Raw genomic sequence first — 19,803 nt, 5'->3', positions numbered from 1 at the left:
ACTAAGAGCGTGAATCCATCTCCTCTAATATGGCCTTCTGCCATTAGCAAGTGGATGGTTTGTTGATCATGAGGCAAAAAAACTCTCTTGCGGAAAATTATCTCATAGTTCAGGAGCCAACTCTCCCGGCTTTGTGAACCAAAGTCGTTTGAACACCGTTTACTTTGATGGGCCGACCGAATGCTTCAACTAGTCAACCCTAAAAGTATTTCGAGATCTGTGCCGTTTTAGCTATGTGAGGTAGGAAGGCCGTTTTAGCTATGTGAGGTAGGAAGGCCTTAAAAGATGACGGTCAGCCTGGATTTTGCAGATTTTGCAAGGAGGTAGAGGCGATGGAAGATGACGGTCAGCTTGGATTTTGCAGATTTTGCAAGGAGGTAGAGGCAATAGATGAAAAACTATAATTTCTCCCCGCAATGCAGGTATCCACAGAGCATACATGCCCATGACCATCTTTAGACTTCGGTGGGCCTTAGGCTTCAATAAATCTTAATGATCGGGTAATCCACACGGTTTTGTTCTTTGAAAGACGCCTCATCTTAGGAGAGAAGGTTCGAATCCATATAACTCATATTTTCTCTTGATTCATAACCGATGTGGGACTAAAGAAGTCCTCTCTACACTAGAACAAGAACTTTTTTTTCACACATGAATTCTCAGTGCAGGGCTTATGCTTTTTCTGTGCTACTCCTGAGAGTACCAGCAGAATAATAATCAACTAATTATTATTTATCTCAACAAAAATTAATTATGACGTAACAAACTAACAATTGCTTGGGGTTCACATAAACGGCAGACCAAGTAAAATAGTATCTGTTGCAACCATCTAAGAATAATAATCAACTAACTATTATTCGTCTCAACAAAAATCAATTATGACGTAACAAACTAACAATTGCTTGGGGTTCACGTAAACGGCAAATCAAGTAAAATAGTATCGGATCCACAACAAATGCAAAGGCCAATATTTCAAAATAAATGCAATGGCCAAATAAAGCATCCAACTGCTTTAACGTACGCAATAAAATGACCCAACTTCGAAAAAAATAACATCAATTAAGAGATCCTTACTCTAGTTGACTAAAGAACAATGCAACAAAATGCATGCGGGATCTTTGAAATAGTTCGAATCATTTTATCATATCGATCAATATTATCAAAAAAACATAAATCTATGCGGCTTCAATATATTCTGTTTTAATTTTACACAGTTTCCAGTTCCTTATTACTAGTTATAGACCAGCCAGTTGGTCAGTCCAAAAATATTGCCTCATATTCATGTAAATACCTATGGACAGGAAAATGAAATCATTATGGGCCTATTTAGATAAATGGGATAAAAATCCCATTAAATTCATTGGATTCGGACATTGCAATCAGATAGAAATAGACTTACAGGTTGGGCTGGCATTTGGACTGGCCCACTAACAAAATCAGTCTAGGTATCTATGGATATGGCTCAGCCCAGTCTATAAGCCTATTTCTAACAAGTTATAATGGCCTAATTCAATAAATCTAATGAGATTTTAGTCTATTCATCCAAACACCCCTTACAATAATTGTTGTTGCCGTAATTTCCTGACTCAAAAGCCGACGCAGCTGGAGTAGATGGCGACAGCAGGAAGACGATGACTGGACTTGCAAAAGAAGTCTCTAACCGAAGTTGGCCCTGATGGGACCTTTCAACACTCAAGTTAGAATCTCGCAAATAGATGGAAAGGAGTGCGAGGGTGAGAGATTGCATACCTAGAGGTCTCCTGTTTGTCTTTATTTATAAATAGAGGTAAGTGCCATGTGAGAAGAGAGACGTAGGAAGCTGTCTCAATTGTTTTCGGGCGCATTATCTCAAGATTTCTAGCATGATCTTCTAAAATTTGGTGATTGTCATTGTCTTATCCACTTGGTCGCTAGTTGTTCCCGGTGGTTATGTGATTTGCAAAACTGCACGGAAGCTTTAAGTCAACCTTTTTGAATATATCATTCAAGGCCGACTGAAATACCTTGGGTCGGCAGAGGAAAGAGTCAGCTGGATTTGGATTAGCGAGGTCTTGGTCGGCAGCTGCCGAGGCTTGTCCAGATCTTCAGCTTAGAAACAAGATGTCATATCTGTGTCTGTTGTATATTTACTTTGAGGAATATCCAAACTAATTGGAATGGAGGCCTGCAACATGTATCACCAGAATACAGGCCTCATTGGGAAAATCCACCGGATCCGGTGGGCTAGGCAGGGACAGAGAGATAGGGTGCAGGTGAAGAGGAGGGTGGGGCGGGGGTCTGCGGTTGTTTTTACTAACAAGAACGGATATGATAAAAGCCGGTTGTCGCAGACCTCACCTGAATCCATCTGCGACAGTTTCCATGTGCACGGATAGATTGAAGCTGCACCATTTCAAATTAAGGACAAGTTGCAAATTCTAAGGAACGATCAAGTTTTCAACGTTCACATGATACATCATATTATCATATAGAACGAAAAAACTTCCAAGAAATGCATGATGACAACTAGATTCACACGCATCACACAATAGTCGCTACACCAAAATTATCCGGAAAGAATGGTATCTTACCAGCGAATAATTCAGGCTACTGAGAAATCCATGATTAAATCAACTGAAGAAGCACCTCGTAGAATCACATTCATTGTTGCCAGCTCTATGCCCATCATCCAGTCCTATATCTCCCTAGAAGCGGATTAATATTTGATAAATCCTAAAAAATCACACATTGGTTAATCCAGGTAGCAGAATTAATATTTGATATCACGCCTCATAACATTTTGTTGGACCATGACTCCAGCCGAAGTTCTCAGATTTTGGTCTTGCAAAACTGTACTCAAGGGATCATAGCATTATTACCATGGCAGCAGCTAGGGGCACAATGGGCAACGATGCACCTGAAATGTACCCTAGAAACTTTGTAACAATTTCTTGTGAGTCAGATGTATATAGTTTCGGAATGCTGATATTGGAAATGGCGGGTGGCAGGAAGAATTCGGATCCTGAAGTTGAGAATCAGAACGAAATTTAATTTCCAAAAAAAAGGTATATGAATGGATAGTTCATCATGGACTGGATCTAGGATTGGATACGAAGATGAACAGAAGAGAAGAAGAGATTGTGAAAAAGCTTGCCATTGTAGCACTATGGTCCAGATAGTGGAATCCAGCAGATTATCCCACCATGACAAGGGAAATTTAGATGCTGACTGGGGATCTGCAGAGCTTAGAATTACCCACCAAACCTTTCATTTCCTCATCGGATCGAGAAAATTGTACCATTCTAAATGAAGTATAGATGTCAACAGAGCAACTTAGAGGATGTATTTATTTGTAAACAGAATCCATGGTTATGATAAATATCATCGATATTGCTCAAATTTTCACCATCTATCTTGAATTTGTTTACTATATAATTTTTGCAAAATTTACCTTTCTTTTCGTGATACCAAGCTTTTCAATACTTAAACATAATTTACAAGCGTGTGACATGGGCATCTAGAAAATATCAAAAATACAGCCAAAATTGGATTGATGTCAGAGTTGGAGAGTTTCCTTTGATGTGATCAAGTGACATACACCTAACATCCAATTAAACAATTATTTGGGTAATAAAGAGCGAGGCGTGATAAACCTGTATGCTGATGTAGGTATCCACGTGTCACGAGAGCCACAACTTACCGTGCGAGTCTTTTTTTTTTTTTTTTTTTTGATGAAAAACTTACCATGCGAGTCAGGAACAGACAAAAGCACTATGGGCAGTTGTGTCGTTCACGTGGCATGTATGCTTGCCAACGGCTCACGGTTAGCATACAATAAAATTGGAATGACACACAGAAGATTAGCATGGCTCTGCACAAACATAATATGCACAAATTGAAAAATGACTCAAAACATTTTTGTTTGGGACCATCATTCCTAAGAAAGAGCCACGAGCCACCTAGAAGGACATCTTCCTTCCGAGAAAATCTTCATGAAGGACAGTGTGTTTTTCATACTTATAAATTGATTAAAATAAAGCTAGATGGCCCTACGCAAATTAACAAGTCCCACGGATAGAGGATATTATATCTGTTGTGGTGTAGAGAGGGTATATTTAGTTCCACATCGGTTGTGAGTCAAAAGAAAATATAGCTTATACCGATTAGAACTTTCTCTCCTCCGTGATGTATCTTTTAAAGGACAAAATCGTAAGACTCTAAATGACCGAGATCTACTAAAGCTCCAAGATAGTCATGAGTCAAAGTGGACAATACCTCACATACGCAGGATCCTCTGATGCTATGAAATGATGCGTCCAAGCACTTTTCTATAATAATTCATGGCTTATTGTCATTTTAATGGTATAAGGGTACCTGACTTGCAACTCTTTGGTTTCCCTTCATTGAGGCATGACTCTGAGGTAGGCAAAGGCTAAGGGGCTAATATGCATGGTAGCAGCAAGATTAGCATGCAGGTGACATGAAGGCAGGAAGCCAGTGCTCAGGCCCACTTTCAGTTGTATATTGGAAACTTTGGGTGCTTTGAATTTAGGAGGGAGGTGACATTGCAGATCTTGCAGCACCCTTCGCAATCCTTTATATTGAGATTCAGGCTCAAATCTCATACAAGAGAAAAAAAATGAAAAAGGTTATGTAAGTTGTCAGCTATCTATAATTAAATAATTCGATTTTCTCATGAATCACTTTGCAGTAGCTTGCAGAAGCATATTGACACAGATACTGATGTTATAACTTCGTGTGTCAATGTGGAGCATTACCAACAAAATATGCTCAGGTACTATTTTATTATCTTCACTTTATTTGTGGAATGTTTTGTTGTATTTTGACAATAGTATTGAATGTGTCTCAAATCCTATGACATAGTGTTCTCCTAACAGCATAAAATATATTTCCGTAAGACCGGCAATAGATTCTATAGCTCCGTTTGGACTTCTAATAGCACTGAATTGCAGAGGGATACAAAAGGATATCTAAGGACCAACGTTATCATGAAAGATGAGGTGAAAATTTTGGGATGGTAAAGGAGCAGATCTGAGAGATGAAAGATTTAATGGTCTTCTTGTGGAAGATTTGGTTGTGAACCATTAAGAATTTATAGAATTAGTAGATGTGGAGTTTCAATAAAATTCAATCTCCTAAGATGGTCACAATAATGGTAGCATGCATTCTTGCCAAAGAGAAAAGCTATTTGGTGGGGTTGAAAACAAAGCAAGCAGAGCGGTCCACACATTTCAATTGCAAAAAGGAATGGGACAAGACGAGAAAAAATGTTCTATTCTTTCAAAAAAGGATAAATTTGGAGGGGCAGCAGAAGTATGGTTCCAAGCTTCCATGTGGTTAGCTTTTGAAATTTTCTAAAAATTGACAAGAGAATCAAGATAAAAATGCCTTGCTATCTAATCAAAAAGAAAAATTTTAGGACAAATTATTGGTGTGAAGCTTGATAGATGTGACCAATCATGTTACTTTTCCAAATCTTTCTTGTCAAAATTATGATTTTCCAAGCACAGCCAGGTTAGATCAAAAACATAGAGCATCCTGTGTAAAGTTTTAGGTTCCAAATATCCAACAAACTCAAATCAAGCCAAAGATGGAAAATCAGATTTTAGGCATCTTGTTTTATTATCGGTGTTTATATATATATATATATATATATATATATATATATATGAAACTTGTGTCTGTATCTATATATATATATATATATGTAAAACTCCTAATTTGGTTTCATTAGGACTTAACTACATGCTGCTTTTTGTACGCTCTGCGAGTATTACATCAGTACATCCTATTCCACATTTCCTTCTCTTTATTTTTCCTCATACTATCTTTATTTTTTCTTGAATAAATTTGTTTAGCCACTCTCCGCTTATTGTCCTCTCAAAACAAATTTTGTTGAGTAAAAGTGTGCTCCAAGCATTCTAAATTTAAGAAGAAACAGGACAAGATAGGACGACATATCCAATCTTCTCAAACTTTTGATGTGGTTGGCTTTAAAAATTCTTCGAGGTTGATGCGAGAGTCCACCAGCAGCCATGGTGAAGCAGCACCTTGCTCTCTATTCTCGCTCTCATGTCTCCTCTCCACTGTTGAATTAGCTAGAGGCTGTTCTCCTTCATCTTGCGGACAACTCTGAGACATCAGATACCCTTTCCATCTAAAAGGCGATCAAGCTGAATATCGAGATCCAAAGTACCAATTTATCTAGCTGCAGACCTTTAGCTATGATTCCTATGGCCGATGATGCTCGTCATGAATTTAACAACAGATATTTTTGTGCTTCTACAAACGGGGTCCACTGTATTATGGGAAAGGCGTAGCAGATTCAACATGTCTAGATATCATCCACTCCTGTCTTACAAAAGTATCAAGGTACATGGCCATCATTTATATCCATCTAAATCTCACATCTAATCATTTAAAATTTAGCTGCCCTATGATAGTCCACGGATCATCTTTACTCTTTTCCCTTTGCCCTCATGTTTGGACAAATGGGTTGGAAATCCCGTTAGATTTATTAGATTGGGCCAATACAATCAGTTAAAAAATTATATGGACTGGGCTTGACCATATCCATGACTAACCTGCACTGATTTGATGAGTGGGCCATTCTGAATTCAATAGGAAGAATTTTTTTTTTTTTTGCGAAATTCTTATTGCACAAAGAATCACTCTTTTTTTTTTCCCATGAGATTTAGATCAGCCCACTAACAAAACCGGTATTGGATACTTTTGGATGTGGCCTAGCCCAATCTATCCATGTGTGCCTAGTTCTGTCAGCCCAATTTAATAAATCTATTTTACTTCTGTTTACTGGGTCACAGTTGATGTGATAATATCGATTGCAATTATACAGTTCTATATAGGTAACATCCCAAATGATTTTGAGACTCACAGCTCAAACTATTTTGCTTATCATTATAAATAATTAATTACATCCAAAGTCTGTGTATAACTCCTGTTTGTAGGTGCATCAGAACTTCTGTTTGCAGTGTTGGCAATACCGGCCAGGTTTGTATTTGCACCATTAACTCTTTTAACGTTTTGTTGTCTGCAAACTTTGCAGAATGCGGATGGCCATCAATACTGTGGAGAACTTTGTTCAAGATCAGAGAACCCTGAAACCAACGGGGTATGCCTACACTGACATCATTGCAATCAAAAGCAACTTCAAAGAGAAATTAGGTCAAGGAGGCTTTAGGTATGTTTTCTAAAGGGAAATTCCCAGGTGGCCATTTACTTGCCGTTAAGTTGTTGGGGAATTCCAAGTGCAATGGAGAAGAATTCATCAGCGAGGTCTCTACCGTCAGTAGGATTCACCACATAAAAATCGTGCAGCTTATCAGATTCTGTTCAGATGGATCGAAGGGTGCTCTCATCTATGAGTTCATGCCTAATGGATCACTTGATAAGTACATCTCGTCAAATGGAACACGTCATGGTCCTTTCACTTGGGACAAACTCATTGATATAGCCTTGGAAGCGGCTGGAGGCATCAATTACCTCCATCGGGGATGCAATATTCAAATTCTACACTTTCACATCAAGCCCCACAGCATCCTCCTAGACCATAATTTCACCCCAGAGATTCAGATTTTGGGCTTGCAAAGTTGTATCCAAAGGATCATAGCCTAGTGTCCTGTTGAGAATTATTGCATGGCCAACTAGGACCCTATTTATTTATTTATTTTTATGTGTGTCCTATTTGAAATAGAAGTTTATCTCTAGTATTACCTTATTTAATTAAGAGTTTATGTTTAAATGGTTTTTATCTTCAAAGTCAAGGTAGGAGTCAAACTTCCATCCACATAGTGCTCTATTTAAAGGGATCTTTAGTGTCTCTTTAATATATGGAAAAAACTATATAGAGAACTATGTGGAAGATAGTGAAAAAAGTGTATAGAAACAAAGAGAGAGGAGAGATTCTTTGTGCATGTAGAGACCCTTTGTGAGGTACCTTTACGAGGTTTTGGTACTTATTATTTTTTGAATAAATTATTTTTCTCTTTTATTTTTTTTTCTTCTATAATTATTTTTTTCTCATGATTCTCCATAAATATTTTTTGTTTGGTATTTGCGTTGGATCTTGGGCCAACACAATCAATCTAGTACATGTAGTGTGCCATTCTACATGATATCAGAGCTATAAACTTAGAGATTGGTAGCCTGTATGTTTATGCCTCTACATGATATTAGGGCCATAGGCTAACTTGGAGAATTATTGAGTAGTTTATGGCTTCGATCAGATATATTCAGAGCATAAATTTTTTTTTAGCAATGACTTGACTATTGGTGGTTCCTATATTTGTAGCTTAGTATGGTTGAAAAGCTTTCAGTAATTCATTTTATCATAGTGCAAATATGTGGACTATTGTTTCATGATTCAAAAAATAAATCATTATGGCTGATGCTATTACTGTCTCTATCAATGGATTTACTTATGAGATACCTGATCTTACCAACATCAATAAGTCTACTTTTACTACTATCACTTATCTTCATTAGTTGAACAATACCTATAATGCATATTGGAAGGAGCTTGTGAGATTTTATTTGAAAGGCAAAGATTTATAGGATATTTTGAATGAGTCAAAAATGATTCCGACAAATGAGATTGCAAGAAGAAAGTAGAATCTGAAATCCAAAAAGGTGATGTAAATTCTTCAAATTTCAATTGATAAAGAAATTTTTTTTTTATATTCAGGATGTAAAGGAGTCGAAAAATGCGTAGGATATTCTTGTAGCTATCCACTCAAATTCATGTAAACTGAGACATCCCAAACAAAAATTATCTGAATAGTAGATTTTGGTTCCATATTTTTTAAAAATTAAAAAAAAAGAATAAAATTGATTTAAAGATGAAGATTTAAAATAAGAGGAGCTTGATCAGCTAGAGACTGGATCGAGTTTTGAAGATTTAGAGCATGACAAGGTTGATTAGCTTGAGGATCGTCCAAAAGATCTTAAGCAAGAAAAATTTGATCAGATGGCTACAGTCTCAAGTTCAAAAGAAATCATAATTAAAGAATTTACTAATTTTGAAATCACTCAGGAAGAATCAAAGGATGCTACACTTATCCAGTTATGGAGATTTGTATTGAAGACTCAAATCATATGGAAGAGTTCTATGTTGAAGCTTCCAAGATCAGGATATTTGTTATGGAGATTTAGTCAGCTATAAAGATGAAAAACTAGTTGATATTAAAATAACTTCAGAGATCAAAGAACAAAAAGATATACTTGATGGAGATTATTCTTCTTGTGTCTTGGTATTAGTTGATTTTAAAACTACTCCAAAGTTTAAGCTATTAGAAGACTCTATGCATAAAAATTTGAATGCATATGTAGAAGCCAACTATGTGTAGATACTTAAGGCTTCCCAAGTAGAGGCATGTAAATATAACCAATTTTCTATTTTTGATTTTACTAGTACAAAGGTAGTGATCAATGTTTATAGTTATTGTAACCGACAACTTAAAATTTATTGGGATAAGTTGAATGCTCAAAAGAATCTCGACATCATGACCGTGGAACCAATATCGAGAGAAAGTGTTGTGTGACATTATCACTGATTTTGACGTATGCATCGACGAGGACAAACCAGTTAAGAAATTAATATTCAACCCAATAAAGGAGTTTTATTATTCAATTATTGATTCGATAAATTATTATATATTGCTATTACTGTGATAATGATGGCAATCGCTACGATGGCTCTTTATGATATCAATAATTTCAAAACTATCAGTGTGGACTTCGCAATGAGGAGTGTTGAGAATAATTATGTCCAACTAGAACTCTATTTATTTATTTATTTTTATGTGTATTTTTTTAAAATAAGACTTTATCTCTAGTGTTATCTTATTTAATTAAGAGTTTATGTTTAAGTAATTTTTATTTTTTTAGTAAAGATAGGAGTCAAAATCCCATCTACGTGGTGCTCTATTTACAAAGACCTTTGGTGTTTCCTTAATATATATAAAAAATCATGTAGAGAATCTATGGAAGACGGTAGAAAAAGTATGCAGGAAGAAAAAGAGAGGAAAAATTATTTGTGCATGTGGAGACTCTTTGTGAGATGCCTTTGCGAGGTTTTGATATATATATATATATTAAATAAATTATTTTTTCTCCTAATTTTTATTCTTCTATAATTATTTTTTTTCATGCGACTCTTTGCAAATATTTTTTGCTTGGTATTTGTTTTGAATCTTGAGCCAGCACAGTCGATCTACTGTGTGTAGTATGCTGTTCTTCAGTATCCCTTAGTGCTGCCAGGGCGACAATAGGATACATCGCTCCTAAATTGATATCAAGGATCTTTGGGGTTATACCTAACAAATCTAATGTTTATAGTTTTGGAATGTTGCTAGTGGAGATGGCAGGGAGGAGAAGGAATGTGGATCCAAGAGTGGAGAATTCAAGTCAGATTTACTACCCCTCATGTATATATGATCAGCTCACTCAACAAGAAGGGCTTGAAATTGGAAACACCGTGGAGATTGGTGAAGTGAAAAGCAAGCTATATATGTAAAGTGGGTTTATGGTGCATTAAGATGAAGTCAACTAATTGGCCCTCCGTGAGCCAAATTGTTGAGATGCTGGAAGGGGATATGGATAACCTGCAAATGCCACCTAGGCCCTTTTTTTACTCACCACAGCCAAACTCTACAAGACAGACTTGCATCAACTCACTTTCCACAGGATTATCAATCATTTCACAGCATGATGACCTTCCCTAACTAAAGCACAGGTCTATCAGATTGTATTTCTTTCTTTAGGTAATATCAGATTATAGTTCAGTTTGCAATAAATCCATGGCATTGTGCATCCTGTTATGTTCATGCGGAATTATGGAATCTTGCTTGACCTTTTTCCTGAATTTTTTTATTTGCTACTCAATGTGAAAGACCTTTCGGAAAAATACTAATTAAAGACTTGTGTCTATTGCTTTCATGAATTTTATTATCTTCACTTTCCCTGGTCTTAATAATATTTGTGTTTTTTGCACAGCTCTCTCTCCCATGTACCCCACTCTTTTTGTAAGCCTTAGGATAGGAGGTGATGAGAGTGTTTACTTCTTCCATGGGAAGGCTTGATCAATTTCTATATAATATCATGGCCTCCTAGTTAATTTTGGAAACAACACGCGATATAATGCTAGATCCGGTGAAAGAATTACATTTACTTTTCCCAAGGACAGCTAGCCTCGCGAAATAAACTGTGGCCAATACAAAATCTTGAAATTTGTTAGGACAGATAGGAAAAATAACAGAACCAGAAGAAAAGAAAAAATAATAAAGATAAATAATATTTATATGGCTTGGCCTGTTGGCCTACATGCATTGGTAGAGCCAGTGCAAAAGCTCTACTATAAAGAATTGGATCTCCCCCTTCCCTCTCTCTCTCTCACTCTTTCCCTACTCTTCGAGTACTGTGGATACGGGTGGCAATCAAATCTGGTCGGATCGGATACGGATCGGACTGGTATAGATTAGATCAAAAAATCATTAATCCGAGCCTGACCTATTTATTAAATATATCAAAAATTTAAATTTAAATCCGATCTATTTATTAAATAAGTAATTTAATCCGATCCATTTGACCTATTTATTAAACAGATCAAGTTAGGCTAAATAAATTAAATAGGTTAAATAGATTTTTAGCAGGTTAAACAGATAAAACAAATTAAGCTGGTCAGATTAAACAGATTAGAAATAAATTAAATAATTTTAAATTGATTAAACAGATTAAACAGATTATCTGACTCAATCCGATCTAAATATTAAATAGATTAAATGGGTTAAATAAATTAAATATCTGAAATTCAAATTCGATCCAAATATTAAATGGGTTAAATGAGTCGATCTGTTTATGATCTGATTCCATTTAGTCTAAACTTAAACCTATTTAGAGTAGATCGAATATAGGTTAGGTTAGCAGGTCCACTACAAGAAAATTGACTATTAGGATGGCTAATTATCGTCGCTAATTGTCAGTTTGTCGTCGTTAAAAATCCAAAAAAAATACCTTAGTTGCTAATTACCATTATTAGCGACAGTAATTTTACCGTCGTTAATAATGATAATTAGTGATGGCATTGCCGTCACTAATAATTTTTTATTTTTTAATTATAATTTGAAAAAAAACTATTAGCGATAGACCAACCATCACTAATTTTTTTAATTATAATTTTTAAGAAACTATTAACGACGGTAAGCCATCACTAATGCCGTTGCTAATGCCATCACTAATAATTTTTATTTTTAAAAAATTTATAATTAAATATTTTAAAATATATTTTATAATTATTTTTTAAAATTTATTATAAATAAAATAATAATTATTTAATAAAATTATAAATAAAAAAATTAATTATATTATATTAAAAATCTAAATTATTTAACATAATTTTTTGTAGAGAACTAAATAAGCATAGCTGTTAATAGTGGATGTCTGTTAAGTCATTGAAATATAGAATAGATCAAAACAAACTATTCTCTATATTCATATTAAAGTGAAATGGTTGAAAGATCACAAGGATAGTCAAGAGGAAGGGGCACAAATTAACAAGAGTTAAAGAAAGAAGTAAAGCATGTAAGATTTTTAAATATTTTAAAGCTATTGATGGCATTTTTATACTTTGATTTCACAGTGCATTCCATTACTTTGTTCACTAAACTGTAGTGAGCTGATTTGCTTCATAAATTATGTTGGACAAAAACTGAAACCATTATCAAGGTGTCGTAATTGCCGAAGTATTAGAATAAACAACCGAAAGCCAGCCATTAAATGAAGGCATTGCTTATCTAAAGTTAAGAAGAAAGCATGCATGTGGTGATAATGGCTAAGAACACTCTTTGATATTTTTTCTTATTTCAAATGATCAAAACTATTATTCTTTGTCAAGAAAAGCTCTAAAATAGATCTAATTTTCTAAAGATAGATGCTACATATTCTTGACTAGCTATATTTCTTCATTTTTTTTTTCATTTAAGTTATCAGAGGTTAAGGCAAGGAAATGTCAAATAAAATTGCAGGTTCATTATCAAAAAATAAACCCTATAAAAGTGAATTTTCTTTAGAGAAATTCTGCTTCAAAAATTTGACTATACAAAAATTTTCATCCTTACATTTACAAATTGTTTCAAGCAATCCAAGATTATTTCTTATTCTGATCATCATATATGATAAGCAGTCCAAGGTGCAACCGACATTAATTGATATTAGTGAATCAATCAAACTAGACATGCAAAAACTAATATCAAGGCATTTAGGTTTGGGAAGTAGAAGATATCAATACATAATAAGTAAAAATTTGCTATTTAACAACATCAATCTGTGATCAAGTAGGATGAATCAAAATCTTGACACTAACTTATTTATAAAAAGATACAAGTTCTACTACAGCATTAGACCAACAAATGCAATTTATATTCTTAAACACTAAGAAAGTAGAGCCAATGTAATATAATAATGTACCTAATTTGCTTTACGACCAGGTCCTTGAATGTATGTACTCAACTAGGTTAATTTACAAACATGAGAACTATTTTTAGAATCATGGACAAGCAAACATTAATCTAAGCCCTTGGATACAAAACAAGATCTGGTAACATAAAAAAGATAGTATGCATGTAAAACTAGCTAATGGATTAAAAAAAAATATTAAAGCATGCATATATGAATAACGAATGTTTAAAAATAAAATGCTACATCTAGTTTTCAGAATTATGATATATGAATGGACAGTATGGAATTACCTAATAACTCCTTTGACTGCAATCCAACCATGTTATCGATATAATTCTTCACTTTGTATGTTAACACCTGGACAACAATAAACCACCAAACAAAATATCAAGAAACCATCAGAAACAAAGATCCAAAAGATTAAACCATCACATACTGAAAATTGGCGATCTAATCAGAGGGAGGCGAGCTGAGGCCTCGGGGAGGTAGGCTGGGGCCTTGGAGAGGCGGGAGGCGGCCAAGGGGCTATAGATCCGATGGATGAGGGCTTAGGGAGGTGGTCGGGGGGTGGAGGGCCGAGGGCTCGGAGAGGCGATCGAGGGCTCGAGGCTCAAGGAGGCAGCCAAAGGGAGGTGGCTGGCCGCTCAAGGAAGCCAGATCTGGTGGCGAGGAACAGTGGAGACCAGAGGCAGCCAAGGGGAGGTAGGCTGGGGGCTTGGGGAGGCGGGAGGCAGCCAAGGGACTCGAGATCTAGTGGATGGGGCTTGGGGTGACTGCAGAGTCGTGTCGGGGATGTTGGGGCCAGAGTGGGGGCTCAAGGGCCGATGAGGTGGGGCCGTAGGCTGGGGGCGACAGGGCAGGGGCCGTAAGGTTGGATAGGGGCCGTAGGGCCGATGGGGTCGGCTCGAGGTCGGGCCGGGGCAAGGGCCGTGGGGGTGGCTCGGCTTAGGGCCGACATGGGGACGGGGTTGGCAATGTCGAAGCAATTGCAGGACATCAGAGAGATGGGAGGAAAGGGGGGTTGGGGGGGTGAGGGTGCCGATGAGAGGAGGATGAGAGGCGGGAATGGGAGAGAATGAGTGGGCGAGCAAAAATTTTTTTTTCCATGGTGGTTTATATGGCGGACTTTTAGTGACAGCAAACATACCGTTGCTAATGCCGTCAGTAAAGATATTAGCCATGGCATATTTGCCATCGCTAAAATCTATTGCTAATAATCATGACTCCATTCTTAAAAAATTATCTAAATATAATTTTAAAATTTAAAGCTCATCTTCGTCATTCATTATCTAAATAACTATCGTTAGAGTATCGTCACAAAAAATCATCTCGATCCGATAGCCCTAGCTATGTTGATTAATAAAATTCAATTTCGACAATCACGAACGATCGCATCATGATCTAATAGATAGAGATCATCGATGGATTCAAAAACTTGTAATAATGATCATGATGATATTTGTAGCATGCTATTAAAATTTTATTTGAATCGGACATCATTATTATGGTCAATTTAGCATGAGATGATTTCAACTGTTAAATAAAAAATGAGTGATCAAAATGCCAAACGATATCAGATTAAGATGATTTTTTAGATAAATGATCTTTGCTACTATTTTAATCATTTTTATGATGATGATCATAAAATTTAAATCGTATATATATAAACCATCCATGTTAAGCAAATCTTACAAAAGCACAAGTATAATTATTTAAGGACTTTAAGAATGAGTATCAAGAGATATATAGTTTTGGATCGTTTATAGTATAAATTTTATAATCACCATCGTACAAATGATCAAAATAGTAGCAAAAATTATTTATCTAAAAAATCATATTATAATCGGATGTCATTTGGTCTTTTGATCACTCGATTTTTATTTAACACTTCAAATCATTCTGTACTAAATTGACTATGATAATAATGCCTGATTGAAGTAATTGACTCTAAATTATCAAGATGATCATTGTAAGTTTTTGGATCTATCGATGGTCTTTTTCTATCAGATCATCATACGATCGTTCATAACCATCAAAATCAAATTTTAATAACCAACATACCTAAGATCACTGGATCGAGGTGATCTGTTGTGATAATACTCTAACGATAATTATTTAGATAATGAATGATAAAGATAAATTTTAAATTTTAAAATTATACTATATTTAAAAAAAAATTAAAAAAAAAATTGTTTCTTCTTGCGATAGATGTTTCATCACTAATATTTTTATTGCTAATAATTATTAGTAACGATATTTACTGTCTCTAATACTTTGCACCATCATTAATAATTATAATAAATAATTTTTTTTATTCTTTATGATGGATACGCCATTGCTAATAGTGCCATTGCTAATGGTTATTAGCAATGGTACTCATCGTTGCTAATATTTTTTTCACCATCATTAATAATTTTAATAATGATGTTAAAAAATATTTTTTATTAGCGATGAGAACATGCTATCACTAATAATTAAGAATCCATCACTAATAATCTTAAAAAATAAAAAAACTTTTTATTAGCGATCGTAAAATTGTTGTCGCTAATTACCGTCGGTAAAAATATTTATTAGCGATGGCTAATCTGCTGTCACTAATAGCCGTCGCTAATACTCATTTTTTTTGTAGTGGTTGGATCATATTTTTTCAGCCTTAATTGAGGACTCCTTCGGTCGAGCCTCTCTCTTTCACCTTTCTTTCTCTCTCTCTCCCCCCTCTCTCTCTCTCTCTTATTATCTCTCTCTCCTCCTCCCCCCACCCGCTCTTCCTCCCTCTTCGTCTACCCTTTTTTGATGGTGGGCCCATCTCTGATTGAGAGCCGAGCTCTCTCCCCATCCTCTGTTTCTTTCTCTTTATCAGCTCTTCTCAGCTATGGGCCAAGCCGAGCCGGCTTGCTCTCCTTCACCCCATCCCTTTCTCCCTCTCTCTCTTTTTACCATCAGAATTCCTCCCCTGGCCAAGCCTCTCGCCCTCTCCCTTTCTTTGCTGCTGGACCCTTTGTGTGGGTTGCTGCCAGCCTTTCTCAATAGTGGATTAGTCACCAAATTCTATTTTCGATCTTTCTTCTCTCTCTCCTCATTTTGACGCCAGATCTATCCCCTCCAATATGGTTTCCCTCTCTTTTGCTCCTTCCTCTAGCCTCGAGGATGTTCCTTCCTTTTTCTTCCTTCATTCCCTCCAACCCCAAGGTACAAAAATAGGTTCTCCTTCCTCCTCTCTCTTTCCTTTCCCGATGTTGGATGGCAGACGAGCCTCTTCTCTTCCTCCCTTCCTCTCGACGGTGTCTAGGTCTTGATTAGGTTATTGTGGACCAGGCGGTTGCTTCTTTCCCTCTCTACATTCTTCTCAGGTGGCAGTAAGATGGAAGCATCTCAATTTTGAAATTCAAATTTCAAAAGACATTGTTTTGTTTGTATGGGGGATTTGAGTTTTCAAATATTGATGGGATATTAGGGGAAGTTGAACTAAAATTTCGAATGTTAATAAGACATTGGGGGGCTTCTTTTACTGTACACTTCTATAATCTTTCCCCTTAATAAATTTGGGTAATATATATTGTTGTGGCTAAGGACTCATGGCTCAACATATGAAATATTAACCACTTTGTCCCATAGGCCTCATGATTTTATCCCTTCATGTGAAAAGAATGGTCCCACCCTATATAAGTCTGTATGGATGGGAGGTGCCCTCCTTTTTATTTTTACCACAGCCTCTTAATAAAGAGGGAGTCTGTGTATGGACGAAAGGTGCCCTCCTCCTTATTTTTATCACAAACTGGCATATAAGTAGGAGGAGCCTTACAATTACAGAGTGGTCCCCTTTCTAGAGTGCCACTATTGCAGTCAAGATCTCATGACTCAGCATGTGAGGTATTATCCATTCTGACCCATGAGTCTCATAGTTTTTCCTTCGAAAGGTCCCTCATGTGAGTAGGATGGTCCTTTCCTATATAAACTAGAGTTTCCATTGACTCATAATCAACGTGAGATTAATAATGTTCTTTCTTTTACATCACAATATAAATATATATATATATATATATATATATATATATATCACTCTGCTCCACTCGCTTGCTTTCTCTGCTTCGGAAAATAGGTTCCTTTTTGCCTCTTTAGATCTTGTAAGCCCAAGACATACTCAACAATATTAAATTATAAATATAGCAGACTTACAAGATTATATTAATTTCTCTTATTTTTTGAGTAGAATATATTAATTCCTCTTTTCACAACTATCTATGAAAATACAATTGAGAATAGATATACAATATGCATCTCATTATTCATTGCCTCTATTCCTTGTCCTCATGATCTTCTTAGGCATCCCAAATCAGTTGAATTTGCCAAACAATTAGACACCTTTTAAAAACAATACTATATATAGAAGTCTCAACTAACTTCAGTAAATAAGCAATCCTGACATTAAATTTAACAAATCCTCACAACCATTTCAAAAATTAATCCTTTAACTCAAGGGTCTTTAAGGCTAGCTAAAGTTCTACATCTTATCCTATATTACATTATCGAAGACCCACAAATTAACCACCACCACATGTCAAATTTGGATTCCCTATTTTAGATGACTTCAAATGAAGACTTATGTTCACTGAAAAAAATCCAAAGAGCTGTCATAATATCATCCAAAGAGCTGTCATAGATATTATTCTCCAATCCCTGAGGTTTTGATTCCCCATTTATGATTAGGATTATTCTCCATTGATCTATCTCCACTAGGCTACCTCTTAGTCTAGATACTTGACCAAGTTGTTTAACCTAATTAGGTGGCCTCACCTTGGAGATCAATGTATAAGAATTAATCATTATACAAGAGGCTGCTCAGGCCTCAGGGATTTTTTTTCTTTTTTTTTCCTCTTTTTGTTTGAAGTGCTGTTGGATGGGGAAACGATGTGACTTTGTTTTGACATGGCTTAAGGGTTTAAGCCCCAAGTATTTTAAATTAAGAAAATGAAGAGGTTTTATCTATCCTATAAAGAACAATGATCAAGGTGCTTGGTTTTATTAAGACTTAACCACATTGTGCTTTTTTTCTTTATCGCTCAGTCTAGGACTACTACCTCCAGTTTCGATTGTCTTCTCTTTCTTTCTCCTTGAACCAGCTTTATTTTTTTCTTTAAAAAATTTGTTTAGCCACACTTTGCCTACTATTATCTTAAAAAAAAATTTACAGTAGGTCTATTATGAAATACGAGAAGAAATAAGATAAAATAGGAGGACAAGTCCCTATCCTTTCAAGCCTTTCATGTGGTTGGCTTTGAGCGAGCTGACACAAGTGTCAAATGACAATTAGGGGTGAGCATGGTCCAATTTGGATTGGTTTCATGCTAAAACCTAAGCTGAACTAGTCCTAAATGGTTTGACATTTCTAAAAACCAAATCAGATCAATAGAAGATTAAAATCAAACCAAACCAACATAATTTAAATGGTCTAGTTTGATTTGATTTACCAGTTTATATTATTATTATTATTATTATTATTCATGAAGATTTATTTTTTTTCATATAAAAGCACCATCAAAAGAATTTATCAAGTAAAATGATTTAAATTGATATAAGATATTATCACTCAACAAAATAAAATTCTTAAATAAACATCCTCGTTAAGGATTAAGATAAAGGCCTCCAATATATTACAAGAAAAATAAATAATTTAGTAAGTAAATGACTTATGGTTTAAGGCTAATCAACACAAAACTAAATTGATAAAAAATATCACAAATCCAAAATTATTTTCTAATACATTAATACTCCAACATAAATAACATCTTAATCAAAATGATGTCATTTTATTAAAGCCAGTCCAGTTTGGTTTGAGAACGATTTTATTCACCGATAAATCTGAACCAATCTAAACATATTTTTTATATATCAAAAACCAATCAAACCAAACCAAATAAAATTTTAAACTAAAGCAAACCTGCAATTAGGTTTGGTTTCACCGGTTTGATTGATTCAAGTTCGATTTTTGCTCACCCCTAATGATAATGATTTGCTCTTCAATAGAAAAATGGCAAATTAATGGTGTAATAGAGAACAAGAGGCATCAAGTGTCTAAATAAATTATTAAAAAATAACATGCAGCCCACACATTCCAATTGCGAGAAGAAATGGGATGAGATAGGAGAAAATACTCAATTCTTCCAACAAACGACAAATCTGGAGGGGTAGCAGAAATTTGGTTTCAGTCATTCATGCTGCTAGCTTTTGAAATTTTTTGGAGGTTAGCATGAAAGTCAAGATAAATATGACTTGCTCTCCAATACATAAAATGTTCATGGCAGCTTACCAATGTGAGGCTTGATAGACATGTCA

The 19,803-nt window shown here is 35.4% G+C and overlaps 1 non-coding gene and 1 pseudogene across 1 annotated transcript; both read left to right on the top strand.

The window, feature by feature from the left end:
* The first annotated feature begins 3,792 nt into the window (after positions 1–3,792).
* Positions 3,793–3,896, top strand: LOC114913598 (U6 spliceosomal RNA). The gene has a single exon (XR_003799523.1). It is a non-coding gene; the product is annotated as a U6 spliceosomal RNA (small nuclear RNA).
* Positions 3,897–5,149: 1,253 nt separating this feature from the next.
* On the top strand, positions 5,150–10,752 carry LOC140853095 (rust resistance kinase Lr10-like; annotated as a pseudogene).
* Positions 10,753–19,803: the final 9,051 nt, after the last annotated feature.

The sequence above is a fragment of the Elaeis guineensis genome, chromosome 13 (assembly GCF_000442705.2).
Source record: "Elaeis guineensis isolate ETL-2024a chromosome 13, EG11, whole genome shotgun sequence".
In the NCBI taxonomy this organism is placed as follows: Eukaryota; Viridiplantae; Streptophyta; class Magnoliopsida; order Arecales; family Arecaceae; genus Elaeis; species Elaeis guineensis.
The sequence above is the reverse complement of the archived record's forward strand: the minus strand, read 5'-3'. Positions and strand labels throughout refer to the sequence as shown.